Source organism: Schistocerca cancellata, chromosome 11 (genome assembly GCF_023864275.1).
Source record: "Schistocerca cancellata isolate TAMUIC-IGC-003103 chromosome 11, iqSchCanc2.1, whole genome shotgun sequence".
NCBI lineage: Eukaryota > Metazoa > Arthropoda > Insecta > Orthoptera > Acrididae > Schistocerca > Schistocerca cancellata.
The window spans coordinates 43,359,130-43,379,033 of NC_064636.1; the positions used below are offsets into that span (position 1 = coordinate 43,359,130).

The 19,904-nt window shown below is 46.9% G+C and overlaps 1 protein-coding gene and 2 non-coding genes across 6 annotated transcripts in view; 2 read left to right on the forward strand and 1 right to left on the reverse strand.

Annotated features, from left to right (window-relative positions):
• Positions 1-19,904, forward strand: part of LOC126108513 (coiled-coil domain-containing protein CG32809-like) — a 626,816-nt gene that overhangs the window by 128,276 nt on the left and 478,636 nt on the right. The window lies entirely within an intron of this gene.
• Trnat-ugu (transfer RNA threonine (anticodon UGU)) lies at positions 13,677-13,750 on the reverse strand. The gene has a single exon. It is a non-coding gene; the product is annotated as a tRNA-Thr (tRNA).
• Positions 14,296-14,369, forward strand: Trnat-ugu (transfer RNA threonine (anticodon UGU)). Its single transcript has one exon. It is a non-coding gene; the product is annotated as a tRNA-Thr (tRNA).

Sequence of the window (19,904 nt, forward strand, 5' to 3'; positions counted from 1 at the left end):
ACTATGTAGACACATGCGGTGCCTTGCAGAGATTCTAAGGGAACAAAACACTCATTTCGAGGAGTGATTTTTACTACCGGTATTAATTTATCGGCCTCTCCACGTAACAGATACGTCAACTCTCCGCGTGTTTTATGCGAGTATGCATAATCCAGGGCAACTCGATATACATGTGGCGATTACAGAACGGCTTAAGTACTTAGCGCGTAGCGATGCATCGAGCAGAATTACACCGAATACGAGTGAAATGCTGCGTGTCGTAAGTGAGCGGTTCTGGGCGCTTCAGTCCGGAACCAAGCGGCTGCTACGGTCGCAGGATCGAATCCTGCCTCGGGCATCGATGTGTGTGATGTCCTTAGGTTAGTTAGGTTTAAGTAGTTCTAAGTTCTAGGCGACTGATGGCCTCAGAAGTTAAGTCCCATAGTGCTCAGAGCCATTTGATCCATTTCAACACGATGGTCTTCCCTCTCGGTAGTGCTATGTGGCCGTCCGGAGCCCGGTCATCTGGCGACGGTACATTTTGGTGACCACCGCTGCCAGCGATCATGTAGCGGGTGATGAAAAAGTCAGTATAAAAACTTCATAAACCACGGAATAATGTAGATAGAGAGGTATAAATTGACACACATGCTTGGAATGACGTGGGGTTTTATTAGAACCAGAAAGATACAAAAGTTCAAAAAATGTCCGACAGATGGCACTGAACAGCAAAACGTCAGTGACTGCGCATGACAATGGTGTATAAAAGGAGCTGTAATGTTACGGCCACTGGTGGCAGATGCCGCCACCCAGACGTCCACCGACTCGCCCCTTGCAGCAATGCAGGCGGCGTCCCGCATGGAAGTGGACGTCGTGACGCCTGCACTGTCTTCTCACCTGGAGACAGCTGCAGAAGAACCAGCCGACGAAGAGTTGCCGTCCGCCTCTTCACACGACGAAGAAACGGACACCGACGAAGGACTGCCTCTCCCGCTCCCAGACGAGCGGAGTGTGCAGCCCTTCCTGAAGAAGATCGCGGCGTCGCTGAAGGACGGGACGTACCCTCACGGGGACAATCCGTACCCTTTGACGCCGGCGCACGCGAAACCACCTCTTCCGCACGTACCGTGCGACCTACGCTTCTCGCGTGGCATGTTGCACGAGGCGATAACACGGAAGGAGCTCAAACTCCTGAACAGCCGCCCCATCTTCACCCCTTCGGATTGGGACCACATCACTGAGGTCACAGCGAAGTGGTTGAGGGAAGAGTGGCGCTCCGGCAGGCGGCAGCCTGCCCCAGAAGATCTTCCAGCAGTCGAATACTTCGCCAGACTAGAACTAGCGAAGCATCCAGAGGCCCATTCAAACGAGAGGCCACACTGACGTCAACAGAGCTGTCAACGGAGGAATAGCAGCACCGCTGCTTAGCCTCCACCACCACCGGACAGATGAAGTCCGTGATTTGCGAACGGGAACGGGAACGGGAACAGAAACGCATCATCCCCAGACTGGCTGATAAACACCTGCTGGAACGTACGATGTTTATGCAGGATGGCGCTCCACCCCTTATTGCTAGACGCGTGAAAGATCTCTTGCGCGCGTCGTTTGGTGATGATCGTGTGATCAGCCGCCCTTTCGTCATGCTTGGCCTCCCAGGTCCCCAGACCTCAGTCCGTGCGATTACTGGCTTTGGGGTTACCTGAAGTCGCAAGTGTATCGTGATCGACCGACATCTCTAGGGATACTGAAAGACAACATCCGACGGCAATGCCCCACCGTAACTCCGGACGTGCTTTACAGTGCTGTTCACAACATTATTCCTCGACTACAGCTATTGTTGAGGAATGATGGTGGACATATTGAGCATTTCCTGTAAAGAACATCATCTTCGCTTTGTCTTACTTAGTTATGCTAATTATTGCTATTCTGATCAGATGAAGTGCCATCTGTCGGACATTTTTTGAACTTTTGTATTTTTTTGGTTCTAATAAAACCCGATGTCATTCCAAGCATTTGTGTCAATTTGAACATCTACATTATTCCGTGATTTATTCAGTTTTCAAATTTACACTGACTTTTTCATCACCCGGTACAGTGGCTACAATCCTTCCAAGTCTTTCTACGAGGGCAGTTCGATAAGTAATGCAACACATTTTTTTTCTGAAACAGGGGTTGTTTTATTCAGCATTGAAATACACCAGGTTATTCCCCAATCTTTTAGCTACACAACACTATTTTTCAACGTAATCTCCATTCAATGCTACGGCCTTACGCCACCTTGAAATGAGGGCCTGTATGCCTGCACGGTACCATTCCACTGGTCGATGTCGGAGCCAACGTCGTACTGCATCAATAACTTCTTCATCATCCGCGTAGTGCCTCTCACGGATTGCGTCCTTCATTGGGCCAAACATATGGAAATCCGACGGTGCGAGATCGGGGCTGTAGGGTGCATGAGGAAGAACAGTCCACTGAAGTTTTGTGAGCTCCTCTCGGTTGCGAAGACTTGTGTGAGGTCTTGCGTTGTCACGGAGAAGGAGAAGTTCGTTCAGATTTTTGTGCCTACGGACACGCTGAAGTCGTTTCTTCAATTTCTGAAGAGTAGCACAATACATTTCAGAGTTGATCGTTTGACCATGGGGAAGGACATCGAACAGAATAACCCCTTCAGCGTCCCAGAAGACTGTAACCGTGACTTTACCGGCTGAGGGTATGGCTTTAAACTTTTTCTTGGTAGGGGAGTGGGTGTGGCGCCACTCCATTGATTGCCGTTTTGTTTCAGGTTCGAAGTGATGAATCCATGTTTCATCGCCTGTAACAATCTTTGACAAGAAATTGTCACCCTCAGCCACATGACGAGCAAGCAATTCCGCACAGATGGTTCTCCTTTGCTCTTTACGGTGTTCGGTTAGACAACGAGGGACCCAGCGGGAACAAACCTTTGAATATCCCAACTGGTGAACAACTGTGACAACACTACCAACAGAGATGTCAAGTTGATCATGGTGATCCGTCGATCATCTCGAACGAGTGTGTTCGCACGCTCCGCCATTGCAGGAGTCACAGCTGTGCACGGCCGGCCCGCACGCGGGAGATCAGACAGTCTTGCTTGACCTTGCGGCGATGATGACACACGCTTTGCCCAACGACTCACCGTGCTTTTGTCCACTGCCAGATCACCGTAGACATTCTGCAAGCGCCTATGAATATCTGAGATGCCCTGGTTTTCCGCCAAAAGAAACTCGATCACTGCCCGTTGTTTGCAACGCACATCCGTTACAGACGCCATTTTAACAGCTCCGTACAGCGCTGCCACCTGTCGGAAGTCAATGAAACTATACGAGACGAAGCGGGAATGTTTGAAAATATTCCACAAGAAATTTTCGGTTTTTTCAACCAAAATTGGCCGAGAAAAAAAATGTGTTGCGTTACTTATTGAAGTGCCCTCGTACAATATCGCTGAACATCCGGCTTCGCGTAGCCCTATTACACGACCTCATCCAAACTCAGTTAGGTGCTGATAATGGCGTCTTTGTCGCGTTAAAGGCATTCTTGACTCACCAATCTCGAAGGTTACTAACGCTCCACCGAGCGAGGTGGCGCAGTGGTTAGACACTGGACTCGCATTCCGGAGGACGACGGTTCAATCCCGCGTCCGGCCATCCGCGGATTTGGGTTTTCCGTGGTTTCCCTAAATCTTTCCAGGCAAATGCCGCGATGGTTCCTTTGAAAATGCACGGCCGACTTCCTTCCCCGTCCTTCTCTAATCCGATGACCTCGCTGTCTGGTCTCCTTCCCCAAACAACCCAACCCCCAACTAACGCTCTCGAATTTCAGAGCGTATATTTACAGTAAACCTGATTTGCATCCTCATACTGGCACTTCCAGCGGCACTCCTATGCGACTGGTGCGAAATTCCAGTGGCCATCATCTTTTAGATGTAGAAACGCGCCCACCAACACTCTTCGGTGTTGCGGTTTTTCTTTCCCGTCCCAGCTTGGAGCTAGATTTTTCCTCGCATCCTGCTAAGTGATCCCCACACGGAGACGGCAGCAGTGTGTTTTAATGTTAACAAGAGTGAAGAGTGTAATTTCCGGGCGCGGTCGGGACCTTACGCCGGCCGGTTATGAGTCCCGAGCCAAGTGTGTGCGGTGCGGAGCCACGCACATAGCCCAGGGGAACTGCCTAATGCCCCTCCGGGGAGTCATCTGCTAGCCACACGAGGAGGGAGCGGGGGCAGAATTTCCGCAGGTTAATGGCGCTCTTAAGACGCAAAGTTGCGAGATGGGCGCTCCGAAATTCTGTCTGCGACGGCGCGCACCTCACCTAGAGAATACGGTGGGGTGGACATAAAAGTTTTAATTATAACCTCGAAAAATTTGAGCTCTGAGCGTCAAACGCCGAGATCGTGTTGGTCCCTTCTCCACGTCTTCGTCCTCCAGGGCGACACATTCCTCCCAACGATGGATGACGTGGTGAACACTTGTGCAAGTCCTCATTTGGCTCTTGAGGAAACATTCATGAACGTACACACACCAATAAAGTTGAATCTTCCTGGCAGATCGAAACTGTGTAACGGACCGAGCCTCGAACACGGGGTTCGCAGGAGAGCTTGTAACCTCCCCTCTCACTTATCGACCATTTCGTAACCAGTACTTTGTTCGAGATTTGCACAATGCAAAATTCGTGTCCAGAACAACCTCAAATCCGAAGATTCTCCTCTCACCAGGTCGCCACGTGTAACCTCCCCCTCACTTATCGACCTTAATGACAGTGAAACATTAAACCGCGTGTACCTAATGGAAATTTGGGAAAAGCAATCGTCACCGAAGTTAATTTGTCGGTAAAGAGGGAAGAAAGGGTTACATCTAAATGAAAGGAAAAATGCAAATGAAACTGGTGGAAATTAATTTTGAAAACGCGTAAAGTTAATAAAGAAAGTAAATGTGCGGCCGTTACGTTAACAATTAACTAGCGGTATTTAGATATTTGAGATTTGGGGGAAATTACGGTCGCCAGTCCAAAGGACAATTACTATAGTAACTGAAAAAGAAAGGTTATGACACATATAATTAGCACTAGAAGCGTGGCAACTGAAGGTTGACACGTGTAGTGTGAAAACTGAAAGTTTGTCAGAAGTAATAAATTTCGCTACACTCTGACTTCATTTAGCAAAAGAATTAATAAAACCGGAAAATCGAAAGTTAATTTAGTGACTGACGTTAATAGTGAGATTTCTTTCTGAAGCACATCGAAATTCAGTAAAATACGGTTAGTCTTGGACTACCTCAACAATCATTTCAAAAGCTACTTGAATCTACGCAATTTAGAAAGAAGAGATTTAACTTTGAACTTGAATTAAATGATTCTGAACAATTAACAATAGTAAAATTTAGTACGTACCAAGCTGAGCTGCAGTCACAGGTAAGCTAAAATACGGTAACAAAACTCGCACTCTTAATTTGTGCTTGTGTAATGTAAATATTGTAGCCAGCTATGAATACCTTAACTGAACTTTGAAATTAAAGCAGTGAAATCGAATGATGCTGGCGTTTGAATTTCAACGACACTCGGGTTCATTCCGGAAAAGGAAGGGACCCAGCTTGGTAATGCAATTGGGACAATGAGCAACAAACGTTCATGCTGAGTTGCTGTAATTTTGTGATGCAACAATTTTAAAAGTTTGAAAAGCTGAGGCCTGCCATACAGTTCTAAAACTTTACGTGCTTCCAGCCTTCCTTGTGGGTTGATTGAAGGTTTGAAGCCGTCAATCGAGGAGGTGGCGACACTGTCGGCCGTCGCTGTTGCAGAAGCTGGATGTTGGCGCGCCTTCTTCTCGACACGGTCACCAGGCGAAACGGGATGTGCGCCAGCTAATGCTTCCCGTCCGCGACACCGTGTCAGAACCTATCATAGCAAGTCGAGCGCAATTACATGCTGCAAAACCCCGAAAGCGCGGCAACTTGCGGGAGCGTCACACAACACACCTGCTCCACTGCACTACCCCAGCCAGACTCCCTCTCTCTCAGCCCGCGCTCCACGCGGCAGAGTTAACACTATCAAAGATCCTAAACACTTTGGTTCTCCACACGACCTATCGATGTATCGTTCGATAGCATAGTTTTCCCTAGGCCAGACCCAGCGTAAAAATACAAATAATATTCACAAAACAAACCAATTATAAATCGACATAAATGCATATATATACAAATAGTAAAACAATTACAATATACAAAGACACAGAAATGTTATATCTTCAGGTAACAAAATAAGGAAAAAAATTTGCAGTGCAATAGATGGAAATAGGAGGATATGCATTTCCGGCGTTACAAGCTTCTGTGAAGTTTGGAAAGTAGGAGACGAGGTACTGGCGGAAATAAAGCTGTGAGGAGGGGGCGTGACTAGTGATTGGGTAACTCAGTTGGTAGAGCACCTGCCCCCGAGAGGCATAGGTTCCGAGTTCGAGTCTCGGTCCGGTACAGAATTTGATGTGCCAGGAAGTTTCATATCAGCGCACACTCCGCCGCAGAGTGAAAATCTCATTCTGGATCAATGAAGTTTTGCATCACCACGGTTGCCAGAACTCCTGAAGATAGACGTTGACTGTGGACATTGTATCGCAGACACAGTCCCTTTGACTGTTCAGAGATGTCACTAAATCTGCCCAAAGATGTAAACAGCCATGCATGAGCAGCGCCTGTTAGACAGAGGGGGTCCGACATTCGACCAGGAAGGAGGTACACGGCTTGTGTTGTCTGTAGTTCAACGGTGCCTAGACGGTCAATACCGCGGTTCGACCGCGTCCGCATTGTTACTTTGTGCCAGGAAGGGCTCTCACCAAGGCAAGTGTCCAGGCGTCTAGGAGTGAACCAAAGCGATGTTGTTCGGACATGGAGGAGATACAGAGAGACAGGAACTGTCGATGACATGCCTCGCTCAGGCCGCCCAAGGGCTACTACTGCAGTGGATGGCCGCTACCTACGGATTATGGCTCGGAGGAACCCTGACAGCAACGCCACCATGTTGAATAATGCTTTTCGTGTAGCCACAGGACGTCGTGTTACGACTCAAACTGTGCGCAATAGGCTGCATGATGCGCGACTTCACTCCCGACATCCACGGCGAGGTCCATCTTTGCAACCACGACACCGTGCAGCGCGTTACAGATGGGCTCAACAACATGACGAATGGACCGCTCAGGAGTCGCATTGCGTTCTCTTCACCGATGAGTGTCTCATGTGCCTTCAACCAGACAATCGTCGGAGACGTGTTTGGAGGCAACTCGGTCAGACTGAACGCCTTAGACACACTGTCCAGCGAGTGCAGCAAGGTGGAGGTTCCCTGCTGTTTTGGGGTGGCGTTATGTGGGGCCGACGTACGCCGCTGGTGGTCACGGAAGGCGCCGTAACGGCTGTACGATACGTGAATGCCGTCCTCCGAGCGATAGTGCAACCATATCGGTACCATATTGGCGAGGCATTCGTCTTCATGGACGACAATTCGCGCCCACCATCGTGCACATCTTGTCACGTCATCGCTCGACTAGAGTGGCCAGCATGTTCTCCAGACATGAACCCTATCGAACATGCATGGGGTAGCCGGCCGGAGTGGCCGAGCGGTTAAAGGCGCTACAGTCTGGAACCGCACGACCGCTACGGTCGCAGGTTCGAATCCTGCCTCGGGCATGGATGTGTGTGATGTCCTTAGGTTAGTTAGGTTTAAGTGGTTCTAAGTTCTAGGGGACTTCTGACCACAGCAGTTGAGTCCCATAGTGCTCAGAGCCATTTGAACCATTTTTTTGCATGGGGTAGATTGAAAAGGGCTGTTTATGGACGATGTGACCCACCAACCACTGTGAGCAATTTGCGCCCAATCGCCGTTGAGGAGTGGGACAATCTGGACCAACACTGCCTTGATGAATTTGTGGATAGTAGGCCACGACGAATAAAGACATGCATCAATGTAAGAGGACGTACTACTTGGTATTAGAGGTACCGGTGTGTACAGGAATCAGGTCCACCAACCCTGTATTGTGGTACAACATGCAATGTGTGGCAGTCATGAGCAATAAAAATGCGGAAATGATGTTTATGTTGATCTCCATTCCAATTTTTTGTACAGGTTCCGGAACTCTCGGAACCGAGATGATGCAAAACTTGTTTTGATGTGTGTTCTACGATAATGATGGAAGCTGAAGAAATTAATTAAAATTTGTGCTATCGCCGGAACTTAAATCTGGGTCTCCTTGTTTACTTACTATGCACGAATGCCAGCCATTGCACCGCCAGAGCACTACAGCTGACGTTGCTGTGTGGACTGTCCTATCCAGTGCCCTCCGTAAAACAAACTCAATTCGAATCTTCAGCTTATTTTCCCCTTTTTTCTGACAGACAGCCATATAGCATTTAAAAGGAAATTAATAGAGTTTCTGAATGGCACCTCCTTCTACTCATTAGATGAATTTTTGGATATAGTAAGTGGGTAATTTCCCCAGCCCCACCCAAAAAAATATGTTAAGTGTTATGTAATATATTGTGTAATGTAATATCTTGTATAAACACCTTTTATTAACCTATCACGTTCCACATCATTACGAAGTGTCGTATTCATGATCTATGGGACAAGTACAGGGCTATTACAAATGATTGAAGCGATTCCATAAATTCACTGTAGCTACATTCATTGACATATGGTCACGACACACTACAGATACGTAGAAAAACTCATAAAGTTTTGTTCGGCTGAAGCCGCACTTGAGGTTTCTGCCGCCAGAGCGCTCGAGAGCGCAGTGAGACAAAATGGCGACAGGAGCCGAGAAAGCGTATGCCGTGCTTGAAATGCACTCACATCAGTCAGTCATAACAGTGCAACGACACTTCAGGACGAAGTTCAACAAAGATCCACCAACTGCTAACTCCATTCGGCGACGGTATGCGCAGTTTAAAGCTTCTGGATGCCTCTGTAAGGGGAAATCAACGGGTCGGCCTGCAGTGAGCGAAGAAACGGTTGAAAGCGTGCGGGCAAGTTTCACGCGTAGCCCGCGGAAGTCGACGGATAAAGCAAGCAGGGAGCTAAACGTACCACAGCCGACGGTTTGGAAAATCTTACGGAAAAGGCTAAAGCAGAAGCCTTACCGTTTACAATTGCTACAAGCCCTGACACCCGATGACAAAGTCAAACGCTTTGAATTTTCGGCGCGGTTGCAACAGCTCATGGAAGAGGATGCGTTCAGTGCGAAACTTGTTTTCAGTGATGAAGCAACATTTTTTCTTAATGGTGAAGTGAACAGACACAATGTGCGAATCTGGGCGGTAGAGAATTCTCACGCATTCGTGTAGCAAATTCGCAATTCACCAAAAGTTAACGTGTTTTGTGCAATCTCACGGTTTAAGTTTACGGCCCCTTTTTCTTCTGCGAAAAAAATGTTACAGGACACGTGTATCTGGACATGCTGGAAAATTGGCTCATGCCACAACTGGAGACCGACAGCGCCGACTTCATCTTTCAACAGGATGGTGCTCCACCGCACTTCCATCACGATGTTCGGCATTTCTTAAACAGGAGACTGGAAAACCGATGGATCGGTGGTGGTGGAGATCACGGTCAGCAATTCATGCGATTTCTTTCTCTGCGGTTATGTGAAAGATTCAGTGTTTAAACCTCCTCTACCAAGAAACGTGCCAGAACTGCGAGCTCGCATCAACGATGCTTTCGAACTCATTGATGGGGACATGCTGCGCCGAGTGTGTGAGGAACTTCATTATCGGCTTGATGTCTGTCGAATCACTAAAGGGGCACATATCGAACATTTGTGAATGCCTAAAAAAACTTTTTGAGTTTTTGTATGTGTGTGCAAAGCATTGTGAAAATATGTCAAATAATAAAGTAATTGTAGGGCTGTGAAATCGCTTCAATCATTTGTAATAACCCTGTACTAGTCTAATTTAATCTAACCTTCTTACATCGTCGCTGTTGCTGAGGCTCTCCAGCATTGGAATAGCTGTTTTGAGGTAAATTTGATTACATTAAATCTATAGATCAGCTCTGCCTGAGTTGTAGGATTACCCCATTACGTCCAACACTGGGGTGCTGGTCCAATGCAGGAGAGTCTTGGCAATAGTGACGATCAGAGAAGGCGAAAAAGAATGAGTATGTGAACTGAAGGCTGGGTTAGGGAGTGGGGTACTCTGTGCAGGAATATTAGCTGTGGTACTCTAATGGCTAGCTTGCATTCCTGCCTCGTATGCAAGAAGGCCTGGGTTCAAGTAACGGCCATGGCAAAAATTTTGATTGATTTCTTCAGCTTCTATCATTATCGTAGATAAAGATAAGACTTAACTGTCTCAAGGGAAATTAATTATATCATATTTATAGATTCCCAACTACATCTATGGACTGAAAGGAAAAGCGAAGCATCCCAGAAGAAGAGGAGGACAACAGATGAAACTTCAAGATTGAATAACATCGGGGAGAAGCTACAACCCTGTCTCACTCCCGTCCCAACCACTGCTTCCCTTTCATGTCCCTCGACTCTTATAACTGCCATCTGGTTTCTGCACAAATTGTAAATAGCCTTTCGCTCCCTGTATTTCACCCCTGCCACATTCAGAATTTGAAAGAGAGTATTCCAGTCAACATTGTCAGAAGCTTTCTCTAAGCCTACAAATGCTAGAAACGTATGTTCGACTTTCGTCAATCTAAAATAAGCCGTAGGGTCAGTATTGGCTCACGTGTTCCAACATTTCTACGGAATCCAAACTGATCTTCCCTGAGGCCGGCTTCTACCAGTTTTTCCATTCGTCTGTAAGGAATTCACGTTAGTATTTTGCAGCCGTGACTTATTAAACTGATAGTTCGGTAATTTTCGCATCTGTCAACACCTGCTTTCTTTGGGATTGGAATTATTATATTCTTCTAGAAGTCTGAGGCTATTTCGCCTGTCTCATACATCTTGCTCACCAGATGGTAGAGTTTTGTCAGGGCTGGCTCTCCCAAGTCTGTCAGTAGTTGTAATGGAATGTTATATATATATATATATATATATATATATATATATATATATATATATATATATATATTCGCCAGCTGTCTGCGAATGGTGTCACTGCTGATCTGTGTGTTTTCTGTGTTACGTGTTTGTTATTGGCGTTTCCTAAGGCTGAGATTGGGAGCCAACGTTGTATTTACGTAAATTAGAGAGGAAAACCGCACAAAAGCCACAGCCTCTGTACTAAAGCAAAGGTCATTAAGCCACCTCACTGAATCGATCGGACATCGGCCCGCCTCCCTGCCTGTCAAAGTAGCGCACTGTTCATTGCGCTATACGAGCAGGTCTTACATTACACACGTCATGGCATACCTCTAATATCATGCCGGACCTCCAGTACGCGGCGTACTGCAGCTGCTACATTGGCGTGGACTCAACCATTTGTTGGAAGTCCCGGGCAGAAATATTCAGCCATGTTGGCTCTATAGCCGTCCATAATTGAGTCATATGGCTCTAAGCACTATGGGACTTAACATGTGAGGTCATCAGTCCCCTACACTTACTGCTTGAACCTTACTAACCTAGGGACATCACTCACATCCATTCGAACCTGCGACCGTAGCAGCAGCGCGGTTCCAGACAGAAGTGCCTAGAACCGCTCGGCCACAGCGGTCGGCCCGTCCATAAGACGGAGAGTTGTCATTTTTGACAAAGTTAGACAGCATGAAGTACATTACTGGGCATTAAAAATGCTACACCAGGAAGATTATGTGCTACAGACGCGAAATATAACCGTCAGCAGGAAGATGCTGTGATATGCAAATGATCAGCTTTTCAGAGCATTCACACAAGGTTGGCACCGGTGGCGACACCTACAACGTACTGACATGAAGAAAGTTTCCAACCGATTTCTCATAAACAAACAGCAGTTGACCGGCGTTGCCTGGTGAAACGCTGTTGTGATACCTCGTGTAAGGAGGAGAAATGCGTACCATCACGTCTCCGACGTTGATAAAGTTCGGATTGTAGCCTATCGCGATTACGGTTTATCGTATCGCGACATTGCTGCTCGCGTTGGTCGAGATCCAATGACTGTTAGCAGAATATGGAATCGGTGGGTTCAGGAGGGTAATACGGAACGCCGTGCTGGATCCCAACGGCCTCGTATCACTTGCAGTCGAGATGACAGGCATCTTATCCGCACGGCTGTAATGGATCGTGCAGCCACGTCTCGATCCCTGAGTGGACAGATGGGGACGTTTGCAAGACAACAACCACCTGCACGAACAGGACTATCAGCTCGGAGACCGTGGCTGCGGTTACCCTTGACGCTGCATCACAGACAGGAGCGCCTGCGATGGTGTACTCGACGAGGAAACTGGGTGCACGAATGGCAAAACGTCATTTTTTCGGATGAATCCAGGTTCTGTTTACAGCTTCACGATGGTCGCATCCGTTTTTGGCGACATCGCGGTGAACTCACATTGGAAGCGTGTATTCGTCATCGCCATACTGGCGTATCACCCGGCGTGATGGTATTGGGCTGCCACTGGTTACACGTCTCGGTCACCTCTTGTTCGCATTGACGGGACTTTGAACAGTGGACGTTACATTTCAGATGTGTTACGACCCGTGGCTCTACCCTTCATTCGATCCCTGCGAAATCCTACATTTCAGCAGGATGATGCACGACCGCATGTTGCAGGTCCTGTACGGGCCTTCCTGCATACAGAAAATGTTCGACTGCTGCCCTGGCCAGCGCATTCTCCAGATGTCTCACAATACGCCAATCACTACTCTTGATCAACTGTGGTATTGTGTTGAAGCTGCATGGGCAGCTGCACCTGTACACGCCATCCAAAGTCTGTTTGACTGACTGCCCAGGCGTATCAAGGCCGTTATTACGGCCAGAGGTTGTTGTTCTGGGTACTGATTTCTCAGGATCTATGCACCCAAATTGCGTGAAAATGTAATCACATGTCAGTTGTAGTATAATATATTTGTCCAATGAATACCTGTTTATCATCTGCATTTCTTTTTGGAGTAGCAATTTTAACGGCCAGTAGTGTATATGTGTTATATCTTTATCCCATGACATTTGCCACCTCAGTGTATGAAGACGGAGAGTTGTCATTTTTCACGAAGTTAGGCAGTATGAAATACTTATTTTTAGTTTATTGTGGCCCTCACATTCTGTGTTAGTTCTACGATGGGGGTTGCGGTGGCATTCGAGTAGGCGAGGATTCCGTATAGGAAAGATGTCGGCTGCGAAGCGCGTTGTTAGTGCAAGACAGTACAGTTAGCTCCGAGACAGCGGCCTCGGTTAACCGGTCTCTTGCCAGGGGCGTCCTAACTGCTTAGACGGTCGTTAGCACCCGCTCCTTAATGGCTTCCAGGACATTAGTCCAACGGTGGCGCGTCCACAGTTCGTCATCGGGAAACTCGCCACGTTTCTGTGGCGGCCTTGCATATTGAGTGACAGTAAAATTGTTCTACTACAGTTTCAAGAGAACAGTTCCATATATTTACCGAAAATTGCGAAAAAAAAAGATAACGGCTCTCGATATTGCCATTTCGATATCGATATATCGGAAAGAAATATCGCCGACATATATCGATTCGAAACGGTTTTAATGTAATTACAGTGAAATGAACATCCTTAGCTGCTTACAGGCGTTGACATACGTCAACGGGGACAGATGACAATGTGTGCCCCGACCGGGACTCGAACCCGGAATCTCCTGCTTACATGGCAGACGCTCTATCCATCTGAGCCACCGAGGACACAGAGGTTAGCGCGACTGCAGGGATTTATCTCTGGCACGCCTCTCGCGAAACCCACATTCTCAACGTATTGTCCCGCACTACTTTACGTAGTGCCCCCCGCCCATCATACTCATTACTCGCGGCGCGTTGCCGATTCCCGTAAGAGTTCGGGCACTGTTTGTGTATTCGCACAGAAGAAGAAGATGGCCAAGTGGCCGGTTGCCTTAACTACATATATACTAAGATGGTGTCTGTTCTTCCTCGGTGGCTCAGATGGATAGAGCGTCTGCCATGTAAGCAGGAGATCCCGGGTTCAAGTCCCGGACGTGTCCGAAACAACACATACCATCTTAGTATATATATATAGTTAAGGCTCACCGGCCACTTGACCATTTTCTTCTTCTGTGCGGATGCACAAACAGTGCCCGAACTCTTACGGGAATCGGCAACGCGCCGCGAGTAATGAGTATAATGGGGCACTACGAATGTAGTGCGGCACAATACGTTGAGAATGTGGGTTTCGCGGGAGGCGTGCCAGAGATAAATCCCTGCAGTCCTCAGTGTCCTCGGTGGCTCAGATGGATAGAGCGTCTGCCATGTAAGCAGGAGATCCCGGGTTCGAGTCCCGGTCGGGGCACACATTTTCATCTGTTCCCGTTGACGTATGTCATCGCCTGTAGGCAGCTACGAGTATTCATTTCATTGTAATTACATTAAAACCATTTCGAACCCATATATGTCGGCGATATTTCTTCCTGATATATCGGGGCACACGTTTTATCTGTCCCCGTTGACATATGTCAACGCCTATAAGCAGCTAAGGCTGTTCAATTCATTGTAATTTCATTCTAACGAGGTGCTTGGTCACCGATGGTATCTGTTCTTTGGGACATGTCCGAAAGAACAGATACCATCTTAGTATATGGTTTTAATGAGTTCACAGGGTGACTGGTTCTCCCATGTTTTTCGTAAGTGCTTAGCAAGTCATATTTCCCTGCTCCTCTATCGTGTTACTTGTGTTTTAATCTCCTGTAGAGCACATTCTAGAATTCCTTCGTTGTCTTAGCACGTATGTCAACATTTTCGCTATTACATCCACATTCGTTTCTTTTAATAGGTGTAAGGGCGCTATAACCTCGCTCTTGAGCGCTCCTATCCTCCAAACACTCTCTCTCTCTCTCTCTCTCTCTCTCTCTCTCACTCACACACACACACACACACACACACACACACACACACACACACACACACACACACACACACACCTACAGGGTGTTTCAAAAATGACCGATATATTTGAAACGGCAATAAAAACTAAACGAGCAGCGATAGAAATACACCGTTTGTTGCAATATGCTTGAAACAACAGTACATTTTCAGGCGGACAAACTTTCGAAATTACAGTAGTTACAAGTTTCAACAACAGATGGCGCTGCAAGTGATGTGAAAGATATATAAGACAACGCAGTCTGTGGGTGCGCCATTCTGTACGTCGTCTTTCTGCTGTAAGCGTGTGCTGTTCACAACGTGCAAGTGTGCTGTGGACAACATGGTTTATTCCTTAGGACAGAGGATTTTTCTGTTGTTGGAATTCCACCGCCTGGAACACAGTGTTGTTGGAACAAGACGAAGTTTTCAACGGAGGTTTAATGTAACCAAAGGACCGAAAAGCGATACAATAAAGGATCTGTTTGAAAAATTTCAACGGACTCGGAACGTGACGGATGAACGTGCCGGAAAGGTAGGGCGACCACGTACAGCAACCACAGAGGGCAACGCGCAGCTAGTGCAGCAGGTGATCCGACAGCGGCGTCGGGTTTTCGTTCGCCGTGTTGCAGCTGCGGTCCAAATGACGTATCGTATCATGCGCCAGAGTTTACAACTCTATCCGTACAAAATTCAAACGCGGCAACCCCTCAGCGCCGCTACCATTGCTGCACGAGAGACATTCGCTAACGATATAGTGCACAGGATTGATGATGGCGATATGCATGTCGGCAGCATTTGGTTTACTGACGAAGCTTATTTTTACCTGGACGGCTTCGTCAATAAACAGAACTGGCGCATATGGGGAACCGAAAAGCCCCATGTTGCAGTCCCATCGTCCCTGCATCCTCAAAAAGTACTGGTCTGGGCCGCCATTTCTTCCAAAGGAATCATTGGCCCATTTTTCAGATCCGAAACGATTACTGCATCACGCTATCTGGACATTCTTCGTGAATTTGTGGCGGTACAAACTGCCTTAGACGACACTGCGAACACCTCGTGGTTGATGCAAGATGGTGCCCGGCCACATCGCACGGCCGACGTCTTTAATTTCCTGAATGAATATTTCGATGATCGTGTGATTGCTTTGGGCTATCCGAAACATGCAGGAGGCGGCGTGGATTGGCCTCCCTATTCGCCAGACATGAACCCCTGTGACTTCTTTCTGTGGGGACACTTGAAAGACCAGGTGTACCGCCAGAATCCAGAAACAATTGAACAGCTGAAGCAGTGCATCTCATCTGCATGTGAAGCCATTCCGCCAGACACGTTGTCAAAGGTTTCGGGTAATTTCATTCAGAGACTACGCCATATTATTGCTACGCATGGTGGATATGTGGAAAATATCGTACTATAGAGTTTCCCAGACCGCAGCGCCATCTGTTGTTGACAGTTGTAACTACTGTAATTTCGAAAGTTTGTCTGCCTGAAAATGTACTGTTGTCCCAAGCATATTGCAACAAACGGTGTATTTCTATCGCTGCTCGTTTAGTTTGTATTGCCGTTTCAAATATACCGGTCATTTTTGAAACACCCTGTACCTTTATAGTGCAGCGCGACCGCAATTTTTCGTCTCGTATACATGTTCGAACCACTTCAAAACCATTCGACGAAATCTGAAAGTGGTGCGAAGCAGTGCAGGTTACTTAACATTTCTCCAGTGCTCCTGTTTACTGCCTTTCTGTGGCGTGCCTACGATGGAGTCCAACATTAACATGCGCATGCGTAAAACGGCGAAGTGTCCCTCTAAGATCCCCCCCCCTTCCATCCCCCCCCCCCCCCCCCCCCCACTCCCCAACCAGTTCAGCAAGACCCTCAGTGCCTCCGGCGAACCCTTGGTGAGCGCCTTAGAAATGTACACCCACGAAGGTTGACACCGATTCAGCCGTGCAACTGCACTAGCGCCTGGGTTTGAGCCAACTATTCACGTCGGTTTTTAGAATGTACGAGTCTGCCGACATACCATCTGACTTTCTGTAAAATACAGGGTGTCCAGAAAAGGACTCCCTGATTTCAAAATTAAATATCTCGAAAACAAAGATCGATAGAGGAATACAGTAAACGGTATGTTTATTGTGAAAGCTGTAAGAACTTTATACAGCAGTTTGAAATAATAGTTACAAAAGCTACTAACAGATGGCGCTGTAATCGCCATACGTAATGCCTGGTATAAATAGTGATCCGAAGCCCAGAGCGATCAGTTCCACTATTGAAACGTGAAAGGAGGTTAGCGTACCGAAGGAACAGATTAAAACCATGTACTCCGTTCAACAACGCGTTTTTCTGGTGCTGGAGTACCGCAGGTTAGAAGAGAGTCCTACGGCAACAAGGCGAAGTTTTCAGGCACGATTTAACGCTCCAAAAGGACCCGATGCGAAAACCATTCGTACGCTCTTCGCAAAATTTCAACGAACAGGCAGCGTAACTGATGATCTAGTGGGGCATGTTGGCCGCAAGCAAACCGCAGTTACGCCTGAAAATATCGCCACAGTTTCTGGAATTATTCAGCGAAATCCAATGTCATCCGTCGGTAGAATTGCATCTGAGACTGGTTTGAAGCGTTCCAGCACGCAGAAAATACTGAGAAAGAGCCTACACGTGTTTCCATTCAAACTTCAAACGCACCAGGCCATACCCGTACGAGCTGTGCAACAAAGGGTTGCCTTTGCTAATCAGATGCTCACAGTGATTGATAGTGAAGGATTTGATGTTGGCTGCATCTGGTTTACAGATGAAGCACACTTCCACCTGAATGGATACGTGAATAAGCAGAACAGGCGATTTTGGGGTTCCGAAAAGCCATATTGGTGTGAAGCGAAACCCCTGTATTCTCCTAAAGTTACTGTGTGGGCTGCAGTATGCAGCAGAGGCGTTATTGGCCCTTTTTTCATACGAGAAACGGTCACTGGTGCACGTTACGTTGCAATTTTGGAACAATTTGTCGCCACACAGCAAGCGTTAGAGGATCGACCAGGTACTGAATGGTTTATGCAAGATGGAGCCCGACCACATCGGACCGAACTAGTGTTTCGCTTTCTTGAGGAATACTTCGGGAATCGAGTCATTGCTTTGGAATATCCCAAATTTACTGGTGCAGGCGTGGATTGGCCTCCATATTCGCCGGATTTGACTCCCTGTGACTTATTTTTGTGGGGCACAGTGAAAGACATGGTCTACCCGAAGCATCCCGCCACGCTGGACGAGCTCGAATCGGCGATCTCTGTGGCATGTGAATCCATTTCGGATGAGACACTACGAAACGTGATGGCGAATTTCATTCTTCGTTTGCGCTACCTCTGTAGTGCCAGTGGTGAACATTTTGAAAACATTGTGATGTGATTGTTTGCAAAGATTGTTTTCATACTATTATTTCACTATAAGTATGCTGATATGAGCTGTACAGCGTACAGCGCCATCTGTTAGCAGCTTTTGTAACTATTATTTCAAACTGCTGTATAAACTTCTTACAGATTTCACAATAAACATACCGTTCACTGCATTCCTCTATCGATCTTTGTTTTCGAGATATTTAATTTTGAAATCAGGGAGCCCTTTTCTGGACACCCTGTATCACCCATACAATTCGGAAGACTGCAAGACCTATCAGGTGCGAGAATTATCGCACTATCAGCTTAGCACCTCATGCATCCAAATTGCTGACATACAGAAGAATGGAAAACGAAACTGAGGGCAGTTTCGCTTTAGGTAAAGGCACCAGAGAGGCAATTCTGGCGTTGCGGTTGATAATGGAAGCAACATTAAAGAAAAATCGAGACACATTCATAGGATTTGTCGACCTCGAAAAAAGCGTTCGGCAGTTTAAAATGGTGCAAGATGTACGAAATTCTGACAAAAATAGGGGTAAGTTGTAGGGGAAGACGGGTAATATACAATATGCACAAGGCCCAACAGGGAATAATAAGAGTGGACGACCAAGAACGAGGTGCTAGGATTAAAAGGGATGTAAGAGATGGAAGTAGTCTTTCGCCGCTACTGTTCGATCTGTACATTGAAGAAGCAATGATGGAAATTCGAAGTGAAAGGATATCAATGATACGATTCGCTGATGACATTGCTATCCTGAATGAGAAGATCTGCTGAATGGAATGAACAGTCTAATGAGTACAGGATATGGATTGAGAGTAAATCGAAGAGAGACTGAAGTAATGAGAAGTAGCAGAAATTAGAACAGCGAAAAACTTAAAATCGGAAGTGATCGTCACGAAGTAGATGAAGTTAAGGAATTCTACTACCAAGGCAGCAAAATAGCCAATGATGGACGGAGCAATGAGGACAACAAAGACAGACGACTACTGGCAAAAAGGGTTCTCCTGGCGAAGAGAAGTCTTCTAATATCAAACATAGGCCCTATTTGAGGAAGAAATTTCTGAGAATATACATCTGGTAGTGAAACATGGACTATCAGAAAACGCGAAAAGAAGAGAATCGAAGCGTTTGAGATGTGATGCTACACACGAATGCTCAAAATTAGGTGGACTGATGAGGAATAAAGACGTTCTGCGCGTAATCGGAGAGGAAAGGAATATGTGGGAAACACTGACAAGGAGAAGGAAGAGGACCATAGGACATCTGTTTTAAGACATCATAGAATGACTTCCACGGTACTAGAGGGAGCTGTAGAGGGCAAAAACTGTAGAGGAAGACAGAGATTAGAATACATTCTGCAAATAATTGAGGACGTAGGTTGCAAGTGCTACTCTGAGATGAAGAGGTTGGCACAGTAGAGGAATTGGTGGCGGTCCGCATCAAACCGATCACAAGACCGATGACTCAAAAAAAAAAAAAAAAAAAGATGTTAAACACCCGTTGGGCGAGGTTTTCCTACCTTCAGGCAGTAGAGCAGACGCCACGCCGCTATCGAGAGTTTGTGAAGGTACATTTCTAC